Here is a 12,375-nt window from a genome sequence, read left to right as displayed (position 1 = left end):
TGTGTGACTTATATTATAATATATGACAGATGGTACTTTTGTGACTATTTTATTAAAATATTATTGATGTATCCAACTAGTAACGTAATTTAATCAAAATTAAAATTCTTAGTTATTTAAATTTATATTTTTAGTTTGCACGGTTATTGAAATTTCAAGTAGAAAATTACTTATTATTTTTTTTAAAAAAATAACTAATATCAAAATTTTGGGAATTGTGTTTTATCAAAAAAATATTAGTGATATGGGTTAAAAATAAACCCTTAAGACATAAAAAATTTGCATTAATTAGACTTGGAATTGATGCAATGCCCATTTTTTCTTGCATATGTCAAAAATAGGTCCATTGCAACTCTTTTCTGGCCTACGGTCACATTAGAAAACATGGCATTTAAGCATTTTTAGCGTATTATTTTCAGAAATATAAATTATTTATATACCTTTTATTTTGGAAAATATTAACATATGTTAAAATACACTCTAAGATAATAACATATGTTATTTATACTTGTTTTATTTTTATTGCTAATTAAAATTTAAAATAAAAACCGATTATATAATAAATAAATAATATATGAAAAGAGCTTAAAGGGATTTATAGCTAGTATTAATAAGGGCAATAAAATATGTTTTCGGTAAAAAAAAAAGGGAAGTAACGGCATTTACAAACTTTAAGTCATAAGTTTAATTTGATTTGTCTTGTATAATTAAAATATTTAACTCTAATATAAACAAGTCTTCTATTTATTAAAAAAAGTAGAAAATAATTGAGCCCATGAAATAGATCTGCTAACCGAGGGCCACGCCTAGCCCAAAAATCAAACAAAAGTCCAAGAAAAAAGATCATGATTATTTCTAGTCCATTCTAGAACCTGTCCAAAAATCCACATGTAAATCTTTCTAGAACTTTTAATAATGATATATAAAAGAAATCCTCCCATTCCCTTCCCTTGAACATCGTGTACCACTGTTCTTTTGTTGTTTTATGATATTTAAAATAAATATTGTTTATGTAGCTTTGAATATATCATCAATAGTAAAGTTATCACATTTGTCTTCTTTAGTTGAAGATTTCTCTTATTCCAGTTTTATGTGAACAAGGTACGGATTTATCACTTTTGACCTTATTGATTATTAGAAAAGCTTAATTGTAGTTTTATTTACGCATATACATTTATGTGATTATTTTCATTAAAAAAGATTTTTCAACATTCTACCACATCATTGAAACAACTAGACAATATCAATTAATGGTATGACGAAAGAAACTAGTAGTTATAATTAAGCTCCTAATTTGAGCCTAATTACAGTTTTTTATGAGTTGTGATATTGGTAGTGTTCTTCTCTATTCAATATTAAAAACAAAATTTGATATGTATTTATTCTCTGAAATCATAAACTTATTTATTATTTATTTTCTTTTGGATATGTTGATTAATATTTTATTCCAAAATTTTTAAATCTCACTTTTTGTTCAATATTTAGAGTGAAACAATGAAAAAAGTGCTCGTGAATATATTTACGCAAAGATGACCGATATCTTACAGGTATTTTACATAATATAATACACAAATGAAAATTTAGTAACTACTATGGCTCTATTTGGAAGTGCGGTTGAAAACTGCTGTAGAGTGAGAAAAAGTGCTGGTGGAAAAAGTGCTGTCACGAAAATTAGATGACTGTTTGGTAATTTTTTTAATTTATTCATATTTTGAGATATAATATATTAAAATAATGTTTTTGAGAAGGTTTGATGATGAAACTAATAGAAACTTCTTACAAAAGCTGAAGATGAGGGGACATGCTTTTTCCAACAGCAGCTTTTAGACGAAAAGCGCTTTTCAGATAACAGTTTTTAGAATTTACCAAACACCGTTCTGACAGATTTTTGTTTCTGACAGATTTTCAGCAAAAAGCTATTGTAGCTTTATACAAGAGCAATGTAAAAGGTTACAAAATGTGTCACCTTGGCTATATGACCTGAAACCCATGTCTATTAACATATGTCTAGTAGTGAATCCTTTTTATTTTGTGTTTTGTTAGCATGTAGGTGCATCTGTGAATCTGTTTTATTATGAACTGTAGCCTAATTTGTGCCTTAATTATTCAATAATGTTTATGGGCGGGAAAAGCCATATAAACAATTATTATTTCTTTGTACTGATATCCTTCCATTTCTAGGCCAACGTCTTATTCTTCTCATTTAATTCAAAGAGAAGAAAAAAACAATATAGGCCGCACTAAGAAAAGGTGAGCTTTTAGGTATCTCTATTTTTCCCTTGACCTTCACAAAGTTCCATTTTTACGCGTGTTATATTTTTGAAAGGTTTGTCATTTGAGTTCCGTTTCAATTGTAGCCTTACCGATTCCTTTCTTGCTGAGATAGGCACATAGATTACACCAGATACTCTTTAAGCCTAATAAACTCCAAGATGGTAAAAAGTTGGCTTATTTTGTCAACGGAAAGGTTATGTATGATTTATGTTACACTTTATGATGCTTCTGATGGCTTTCTTCTAATTTTATAATTTAATAAATTTAAGTTTGCAGGCTATATATACGGGCTACGAGCAGGGGAATGGAATAGTCTATAGTCACTGCTATAGAAAAATAGATTTATTTTCTTCATACGGAATTTTAAACTCTGGTCAGCGTAATTTCTTTCGTGTTCATTTCAGACTCACTTCCCTACTCTTGCTTTGCTAATGGATGATTCATTACATATTATTTACATATTGGAACATTTATATTTTACATAGTGCGTTGCAAAAGCATTTTAGATCATGCCCAAATATAACTAGAGTGTCCATTACCAAGGACGACGAAGTTTGTTTGACGAAATTTGTTTGAAGGGGTGTGTGCACCTTCAAAATTTATATTTCATTGAAAAGTAACTAATGAAGTCAAATACTTGTCTTTCTGCTTGATTCCTTCGTGGGTTTTGATTTATGTTGCTTTTGGGGTGCATCATTGCTTATATGGATTTTGGTGATACTAATGGTCTCACTATTATTGGTTGGTGTTTGATGTCAACAAGTTATGAATGTGGTGTTGATATGTAGGAAATGACTTATATAATTAGAATAATTCATGATAGATGGAGTATTTAAGAAGTTGTCGATATTGAAATTTGACAATTGTTTAAATGATCGTTACCTTGATAATAATGCTTCTTCTTGTTTGGAGCTTGTTAGCTTTTAAGTTTTTTTATATTTTAGTATCATTGGCAAGTTTTGACTTACTATTGGTTAATTTATCAGTTTTGTTTTTGTTGGTTTGGTCATTTGGTTTGTTGGATATGTAAATATAACATATCACTTCAAATGTGCAAACTGATGTCTATAATAACAAAATAAAATAATTAAAATGTGTAATTTTGTTCCTAAAACTAGTATATATAATGGAAAATAACATCGGCTAGAGAAATTACAAACTCATGTTAAAGCTAATATACTATTGCTAAACACTGCTTCTTTTGCAATTTTTGACATCAGTCTGTTGTACAAAAACGATGTCTGAAGTGGTCTTTTACAACGACACAAAACCGATATAAGGAGAGGGACCTTTCTCTACACCCACGAAGACATCAATTCATTTTTTTAACATCGGCTTAAAACTGATGTATATTGATGTATTTCTAGTAGTATATCCTTTATATTTTGTGTATTGTTAAGAACTGTTTATTTTGAAAAATTCAGCTAGATATTGTAAAAGATCACATGTTCTATAGTTAATAATTAAATAGATAGTAGTGGTTTTATACTATCAAAAAATTTGTTGACTTATTTTTTGCAAATTGATTGTATTACAAATTTTCTACAGTAAGACCTCAACAAGATACATGACGCTCAGCAACGAGATAAAATAGTTCATCTTATGGTCCCTTTAATGTTTTTGCTTGCAAGCTTGTAAATAGGCTCCTACGAATGATGTTCATGCATCTTAGTCTCCTCAAATTGGCTCTAGGTATATGTCTATATATAGTTTCGAAGATTGGTGGTCACTTGGTACTTCGGTATTCAAATCGACCAACCTTAATACTTTTTTTAAATTACTTTCTTAAATGAGTGACTCATTCCTCAAACCACTCATTTTTATGCTTTTAACCATTCTTATTAATCATTCTTAGTGTAATATTACTGAATGTATTGGTAGATAAGTAGACAATATCGTATTCAATGATTCTACTTAATTAATCATTTTTAGTGAGATGTTATTGAATGTATTGGTAGACAAGTAGAAAATATCGTATTCAATGATTCTCCTTCAATCTAATCCCCATTCTCAGCTAGTTGCACATATTACGTCTTCCTGGGTGTCACACATTTACTTGCCCTCAAACACTCACTCCTTGATGAGGTGTGCTGGTTTTTGGGCGAAAATTGGCCTCCCGTGCTTTATTGTGCGATTGGCGTAAAAGCGAGTCTTCAGCGACAGATGTTATGACTTTGGTAGTTGTAAAAGACCTTCTTGTCTTGTCACATGTAATCGCGTCATCTAAGGAGCTCGAGGACCCTTAGGAGCTACATAATTTGTTCACCCTAACTATGATCCCAGGTCAGGTAGGACTACACGTTAAGTTTGAGTATATCAATAAGCGAAAAAAGAAACTTACAAGGATTCCCCCAGTAACGGAGAGCGTACCGGGAATAACAGAACTTGAAAATTTGGTGGCTCTGCCATTCGAATTATAGTCTGGAGAAGTGTGTTCAGCGACGGACCAAGTCCCCTGGAAGGGTTTACCAGAGAGGGTAAGAGCCCTGTTGTGCCCGGACATTGTTGCACCACGAGGCGCTGTCTACTTATTTTAGGGCTTCAACTTCATTTTCATTAAGGCATTCCAAGCCCAGACACTTGTCATCATCAAAGGTCACATCAGTACTTTCCACAATTTTCTTATTCTCTAACACTTAAACTCTATAGGCAGTTTTTTCCAACGAATATCTCAGAAAAATAGCTTCAATTACTTTAGAGTCAAATTTTCCAACATGTTCATAGTTGATTTTAAACACAAAGCATGTGCTTTCAAACACATGCAGATGATTTATAGTAGTTTTTCTTTTGAGAAAATTGAGTAGGGTGACTTGTCATGGTTTTTGTTGATTAGATATATGTTTTGAGTTTAGCATATAATGTTAACAGCTTCTTCCCAAAAAACTTGTTGGGAAATTAACATCTTGCAACATTGTTCTTGTAGCCTCAGCTAGAGTTCTATTCTTCCTTTCAACTAATTTTCCGAGGTGTTCTTGCAGCTGAGAACTCTTGAACATGCCTTTGTCTTTGCAGAATTCACTTAAAAGTTGTCTTCCTCAATTCTGTGTCATTATCACTACTCAAATTTTGTATAACCTTGTTTCATACTTAAACCTCGTAAGATCTTGGTCAAGGGGTTGTAGATGTTGTATATTTATGTTTTATTATTGTTTATGACATCAAACTCTAGACCCCGGAGTTACGAAATGAGATACAAACTTAGAGGGTGAATAGTTGTTGTAACTAACTAATACTGAATTTTAAGTGTTACCAAATAATTATTAAACTGTGGAGACAACTTGCTGATAATATAAATAATAGTAAATAAGTATTTAGCTAGATTCAAACTCCATCCCTCCCTCTAGGTTTTACATTGGGTTTGTACATATTTTAAACTTCTATATAGTATATCTCTCTAATTATTTTTCTTCTGAATAAAAAAGTTGTGTTTAAATTTTATTCCAAATTTTTTTAAAAAAAATTATGGAAATCTACCTCATACCAGCCTTAAAATACGTGCCAAGCCAGAAAACAAAATTGTAAAGAAAGGAGTGGGAAAGAGGTAGCATTATAAATGACTCAAATGATAACAATTAATATCTTCCGTTATCCATAGAAACTTGACAATAACCATGTTCTCTCTTCAAAATGTCCTCTAAAAACTCCATTACCTTAGTATAATCTTCACTGGTAAACTAGTTCCATGAATCTTGTTATCCAACCTTACTAAATAGTACTAGCTACTATCATCAAAATCATAATCCTAATAATATTATTAAATTTAATATTTAATATTTCTTACATGGAGGTTTAGGTGTTTGTTGTTTGGTGTCATGGACATAGCATTTCACATGTTTAGTTTTGGTACATAACATTTCACATAGGATTGTACCCGTTATAACCCTAAAAAAAATTAAAAAATAGTTTTAAGTTGACATTTAAAATTATAATAATAATAATTATTATTATTATTACTACAATTTATATTATTTAATTTTTATTATTAATATTTTATGTAACCTATTGTCAAATGAAAAGTTCATGCCTTAATAATTTATTGCTTAGTTATAAAATATAACTTCGTAAAAGACTTATATGCATAAAAAAATTTTATTTCATAAAAAATCTACTTCTTACACTACAAGAAAAACGCACATTTCTGCCAACTCATTTTCATCTACTAAAAATTGGTCGAAAATTGAATATTATAACAGACCGAGAAATTCGGTGACAAATAAATTTATAACTGACCATTGTCCGACCACCGACGGTCGATTATAATCTAATGGGACAGACGCTGTTAAACCAACCACTCTCGTCACATCACCTAATTTTTAATAAGTGTCGCATTCTTATTGGTTGAGCCAAACATGTGGTTGAGTCAGATCATTTTCTACTGTGTACAAGAATATATCCAACTATAGTCAGTTGAAATGGGTGAAGATTTTATTTTTTCTATTTATAGCAATTATTTTATATATATATATTGAGTCATTTATTGCACATATTGTAGGCTGGTCAAGTTGAAGGTGAAGTGGAAAATTGATATCTATAAGGTATATGTGTATATTATAACTTTCTTGAATTTAGATTATATGTGCACACATATATATTTGTTTTTGATTGAATATATATACATATACTTATACATATATAAATATATATATAAACACACGCCCTGACATATCGTAGTTGGATGAATCGTCGCTTAGACAGTAACCGCATTAGACTTACTGCGGAGTATAAATTAGGTGTTGAGTCATTTCTAATGTTTCCAAACATAATTAGAGGTTGGTTGAATATTTGTTGAAATGTCCTTGCAATGATTGTAGAAATGGAAGTTGGGAGACTATTGATAATGTTACATATCATTTAATAGCTAATGACATTTATGTGGGTTATAGAGTTTGGACATATTATGGCAAGTCACTATTAAAATGATAAATAGAAAATCATGTTATGTCCAAAGAGTGGTTGAACAACCGGTAGACATGGATGTGATGTTAAGAGATGTTGGGGCTCAAAATTTTAGTCGTACCCTTGATTGTAATGTTAATACTAGTAATGATAATAACAGTGGAGTAGAAGAGTATCCCAATGTAAATGCGTACAAATTCTATAAGGAAGTTAATAATTGTGGAACACCCATTTATCCGAGAAACTCTAAATACACAAAAACTATCCTTCTCTACGACGTTCTTATATTTTAAACGTCCATCACGTTGTAGTGACAAGTCATTCAATTTGTTACTTCATATTATTTGAGATGTTTTTACTTCAAAACATGCATTCCCAGGTAATTACTATAAGGTGAAGAAGATGATGAAGGAATTTAAGTTGTCATATTATAAAACTGATGCATGTGAAAATAATTGATATAATGGAACACTTGGTTTTGAACTTGGCCGAGGAATCTCGACTCGAGGCAACCCGTTCACTATCGATGGATGTATCATTTCGAATTATTATTGTAATTCATGGAATATTAGATCAAGGATAAGGCGCAGGTGGAAGGTTCGATAGCAGAACAATATATTGAGGAAAGAAACCACCAACTTTTGTTTATTTTATTTAGGAAGCAATTATGGACATGGTGCATAATACTGTGGATCGAAATGAAGTTGTAGTTAAAAAACAAGATGACAATCTTTTGTATGGTCTTAGATATTCAATCGAGTCTTCAGAAAAATACGGTGTTCAATACTTAGATAATGAGGAACACTTTTTTGCGGAATATTATGTCTTTTTATACATGTTGAAGGTTCAACCGTATATTAGGTATTTGTTTTTATGAAAAAATTTGAAATTCTTCTATTTTTAAGAATTCATTTAAATATTCTTTCTTTTTGCGTGTGAAATACGCAACTTATACACGTGCAATATCCGAACAATTAGAATCACTTCTCAAGACTCACTTCAAAACTCAATTCAAAAAAAATTAATCAATTTAACCATGCATATATATTTATTACTAATATTGATATATATGTTTGTCTTAATCTATTTTTTTTAAGTGTATTTAGATTGAAAAATGATGTTGGGACATATCCATGATTCAAAGATCTACTTCATGAACCGACTCACTTGGTATTCATATTTGAAGATTATAAAGTTAATCGATACAAATTTTATTGTAAAAAGAATTATGTTGTTCTGGTCAAGGTACGTCTCATGCAAATATTCTTGAAAATTATTATGGTCAAATAGAAGAAATGGTGAGACTTATTTATAGACGAGGAAACCATGTATATTTGTTTTAATGTTGTTGGTTTGATTCAGCAGGAAATGTCATACTTGTTGATAAAATTGAGTTGTTACCGTTGACATGAGGTCAAGATTCAGGTCAAACGAGGTATTTGTTTTAGTAGTCAAGCGAGTCAAGTATACTATGCACCTAATGTTTTCAACCCCCGTAATAATTTCTATACAATTTTTTCAATTAAAAAATTAATCTTGATGTATCAATTACACTTTCCACCAGAAATCCCCATCAAGAAGATATTTCAAATGCATAAACATCATTTCATTGTTCGTTGACTTTGCATAATATGAGCTAATTCCAAAAATTTCAGATGAAGATCATATTAATGATCATGATGAAGATGATAATGATGATGAAAAAGTTGAGAAAGATGATGATGACAATAATTAAGAAGTTAATGAGGATGACAAAGAAGTTGAAGAAAGAAAAGAAGAGGGGGAAGAAGAGGAGGAGGAAGAGAATAACGAAGGTACTCCAGATATTGTCTAATAACTATCAAGAAAAAGATTTTACTTTTAATATCGTAATGATTGTTATTAGTTTATTGAGATTGTTGTTAGTTTTTATAGAGATTTTAAGATTTTTTATGAGATTATAGTGTGATTGTTATAAGCTTGTTCGGTGATAATATGAGATTACAGAATTTTATGAAATTGGGGTATGATTGTTACGAGATTACAATAAAATGGATGTGATGATAATGTGTATAAAATAACTTTCAATTACAAAAAACCGAACAAAATTACCTTTTCCGACCATTTTTCCATTCAAATCCAGAAAATCAATAAAATTCATATCAATGTGGTCATAAATAAGTTGTTCGAACCACAATTCTGTAACCTCAAACTCGAGGTTCAACAATAAAAAATGAAAAAAATGTAACACTATATAGTTTTGTACGGTTGGATCGTCGAGAAATATTTTTAAAAAAATCAAAACACTGATACGGGATGAAATACGAGTTAAGGTACTAGTTAAATGAATAGTTGACCTCCTAAAATCTCTAACCCGATCCTTTTTATAATAAAATTGGGAACATCCATTAAATATATAGTTCTTGACATCCGTATGCTTGGATCGTCAAGACACATTTTGAAAAAAATAGAAACACAATTACGGAATGAAACACTAGTAAGAGGTACTAGTCAAATGAATAGTTAACTCCTAAAATCTCAAACCCAGTCTATTTATGTTTTAAGAAAACTTGGGAACATCATTAAAATGTATAGTTCTCGACATCCGTAAGGTTGGATGTTGAGAAATATTTTAAAAAAAATTAAAACATCAATCTGGAATGAATTAAACACTAGTTAGATGTACTAGTCAAATGAAAAGTTACTCCTAAAATCTCAAACCCAATCAATTTTTTTTATGAAAAACTTGGGAACATCATTAAAATATACTCCCTTCGTCCCTCCAGGTCCTTTACAACGGGAGACGAGGTATCGACTCGTATTTTAAGGCTCAAGAAACATATATTTTCCTAAATAATATTAAAAAAAATCTTTTAAATAAAAATAAATATTTAAATTTTTATACAGAATAAGAAAATTATGAAAATAAATTACAGAATTATATTTTATAGTAGCCTTAAAATATGTGACAAGTATGAGTAAAAAGTATGTAAAGTATGAGTATAGTTATTGACCTCCTTGGATCATCGAGAAATGTTTTTGACAAAATTGAAATACTAATCAGGAATGAAACACTAGTTAGAGGTACTAGTCAAATGAATTATTGACTAGTAAAATCTCCAACCCCATCAATTTTTTTTAAGAAAACTTGGTACCTAATAAGTTTATTATACATGTTTAAGAAACATCATATTTAACTATGCAAATAAGCCACCTTCTAGACTTAATACAAACAAAATGCTTACCAAATTGGAGAATGTTCCAAATTAGTTGATGCGTGCACCATAAACTAGTTCATGGTTAATTTTATCTATTTACCTTCTAAATAAAAGTCTTGTTGTTACCTCATATTCGATACTTACCTGGTATCTATGAATAATGATAGATATCATATATATCTGGGGACTGTCTCTTCTTTTTATGCTCCACCGCACATATATCACAGATACCATTTTTATATACTGATCGCATTTAATCAGTTTTAATATATATATATATTTGTGTGCTCCTTGATGACTAAATGGCGCCAAGAAAAGAAAATGATGGGTGAGGTGATTGCATCCAAAGGGAGTACGAATGTGAGGGATGAAAGTTCAAGTAGAACTAGGTTGTGCCCATCAAGTCCAATGAATGGAAGGGATAGCCATTCAACTCGAGCTAGGTTGCGACCAAGTTTGACAAATGAGAGGGCTAGAGTGTGCACCACAACTCCAAATCCATCACGTAGTCCACCCATTTCACCAGTCCACCTCCTAGTCCGTGCAATCCAAATACGCATAGTATGACTACAGTGGATGAGCGTGCTTTGATGGGATGCAAGCCCAGAACAAACTCAGTGGGGAATTTTAGTGAGAAGAGGTCAAGAAAACGAATACGTATTGAAAATTACTCCCTAAATTAATTGCATCATAATTTTAAATATTTTTTTTAAAAATAAATATTTTTCATGGATTTCGTGAAGTACTTATTACTACAATACATGAATTGCCATATATTTGATGACACTGCCAAAAGAACTTTGCTAGCAATAATAAGTGATCACTGGTCAGTAGGTTTGTACACTTACACTCATATTACCGAAAAACTACTCCTTGGTTGATGGAGCGTGTTATAACTGAGTTCAAGGTATTTCTTCTTTGTGCATTAAATAATTTGCTTTAGCCTTCACGTGTGTTTAATTTTGAGTAATGCAACTGCTTGTATATTTATATTTTTTTACATTACTTACTCTAATATTTAAGCATTTTTTTTTTTTTTCCTGTATCCAAACAGAAATGGTGCATTTAGCCAAATTTCCTTATTTTTTTATTACATTATAGTATATATCTACTGCAATTTTTAAATTTGCTATAAAAGTGTTGATTTAGTTCATGTTTTTATTACTCTTACATGAACACGAAACATTTTATATTAACAATAAAAATGCAGATTATGTTTTTAACCTTTGCTAAATATTTTATTAGAAAAGGTGTATATATGTTACCCTTTAACGTGATTTTTGGGTTTTTCACTATTTGTAACCTATTTTTATTATCTTTTATTATTTTCAGGACTTCTATAAGAATTTGAGGGGACAAAGCTGCTTCCAAGCCACCTACAGTATCAAAGAGCATACGAATCAAACTTAAAAAAGAGTGATGAATGAGGAGAAAGATCGTTTGAGGAAAATATGGTTGAAACTGGACTGCTGGTAATGAATGTGACCCCTGTACTTTCACCCAACTCTTCGGGAACAACTACTAATCTATTGCAAAAGTGAGGCTCCTAAACATCTATCAGATGTTGGAGCAATTAATCGGAAACAAGTTCAGACGCTCCAGTACAGGAAACAGAGTTTAAACTGACAGTTGTAAAGGGCTAAACAAGACCGTCTTTCGTCATAGTCGATTTTATACTTAAACTGACTAAAAAATTGAAAAAAAAATTTCGTGCCCACTTTGGATGAATTTTCACTTCTTCCACCTCAAATGAAATCGACTGTCTATTCTGACCGTTTAATCCGACCGACACAAGAATACTGCTTTGCAGGATAAAACCAACAAGAAAAACTGACCACAGCTTCTCCCAGGCCCGCAACAGACGCAATCCGTTCAACTAGTGCCACGTGGACCTAATTTGACCGTCAAACCCAACTACTGAACCCGTGTTGCAGTTGGTTTTATGTTTCAGTTAATGCTTCCCAATTACCAACAGTGCACGTTAGCTTGGCGGGAAATATTAATTTAA

The sequence above is a fragment of the Apium graveolens genome, chromosome 6 (genome assembly GCF_009905375.1).
Source record: "Apium graveolens cultivar Ventura chromosome 6, ASM990537v1, whole genome shotgun sequence".
Lineage (NCBI taxonomy): Eukaryota > Viridiplantae > Streptophyta > Magnoliopsida > Apiales > Apiaceae > Apium > Apium graveolens.
Note: the sequence above shows the minus strand (reverse complement) of the source record.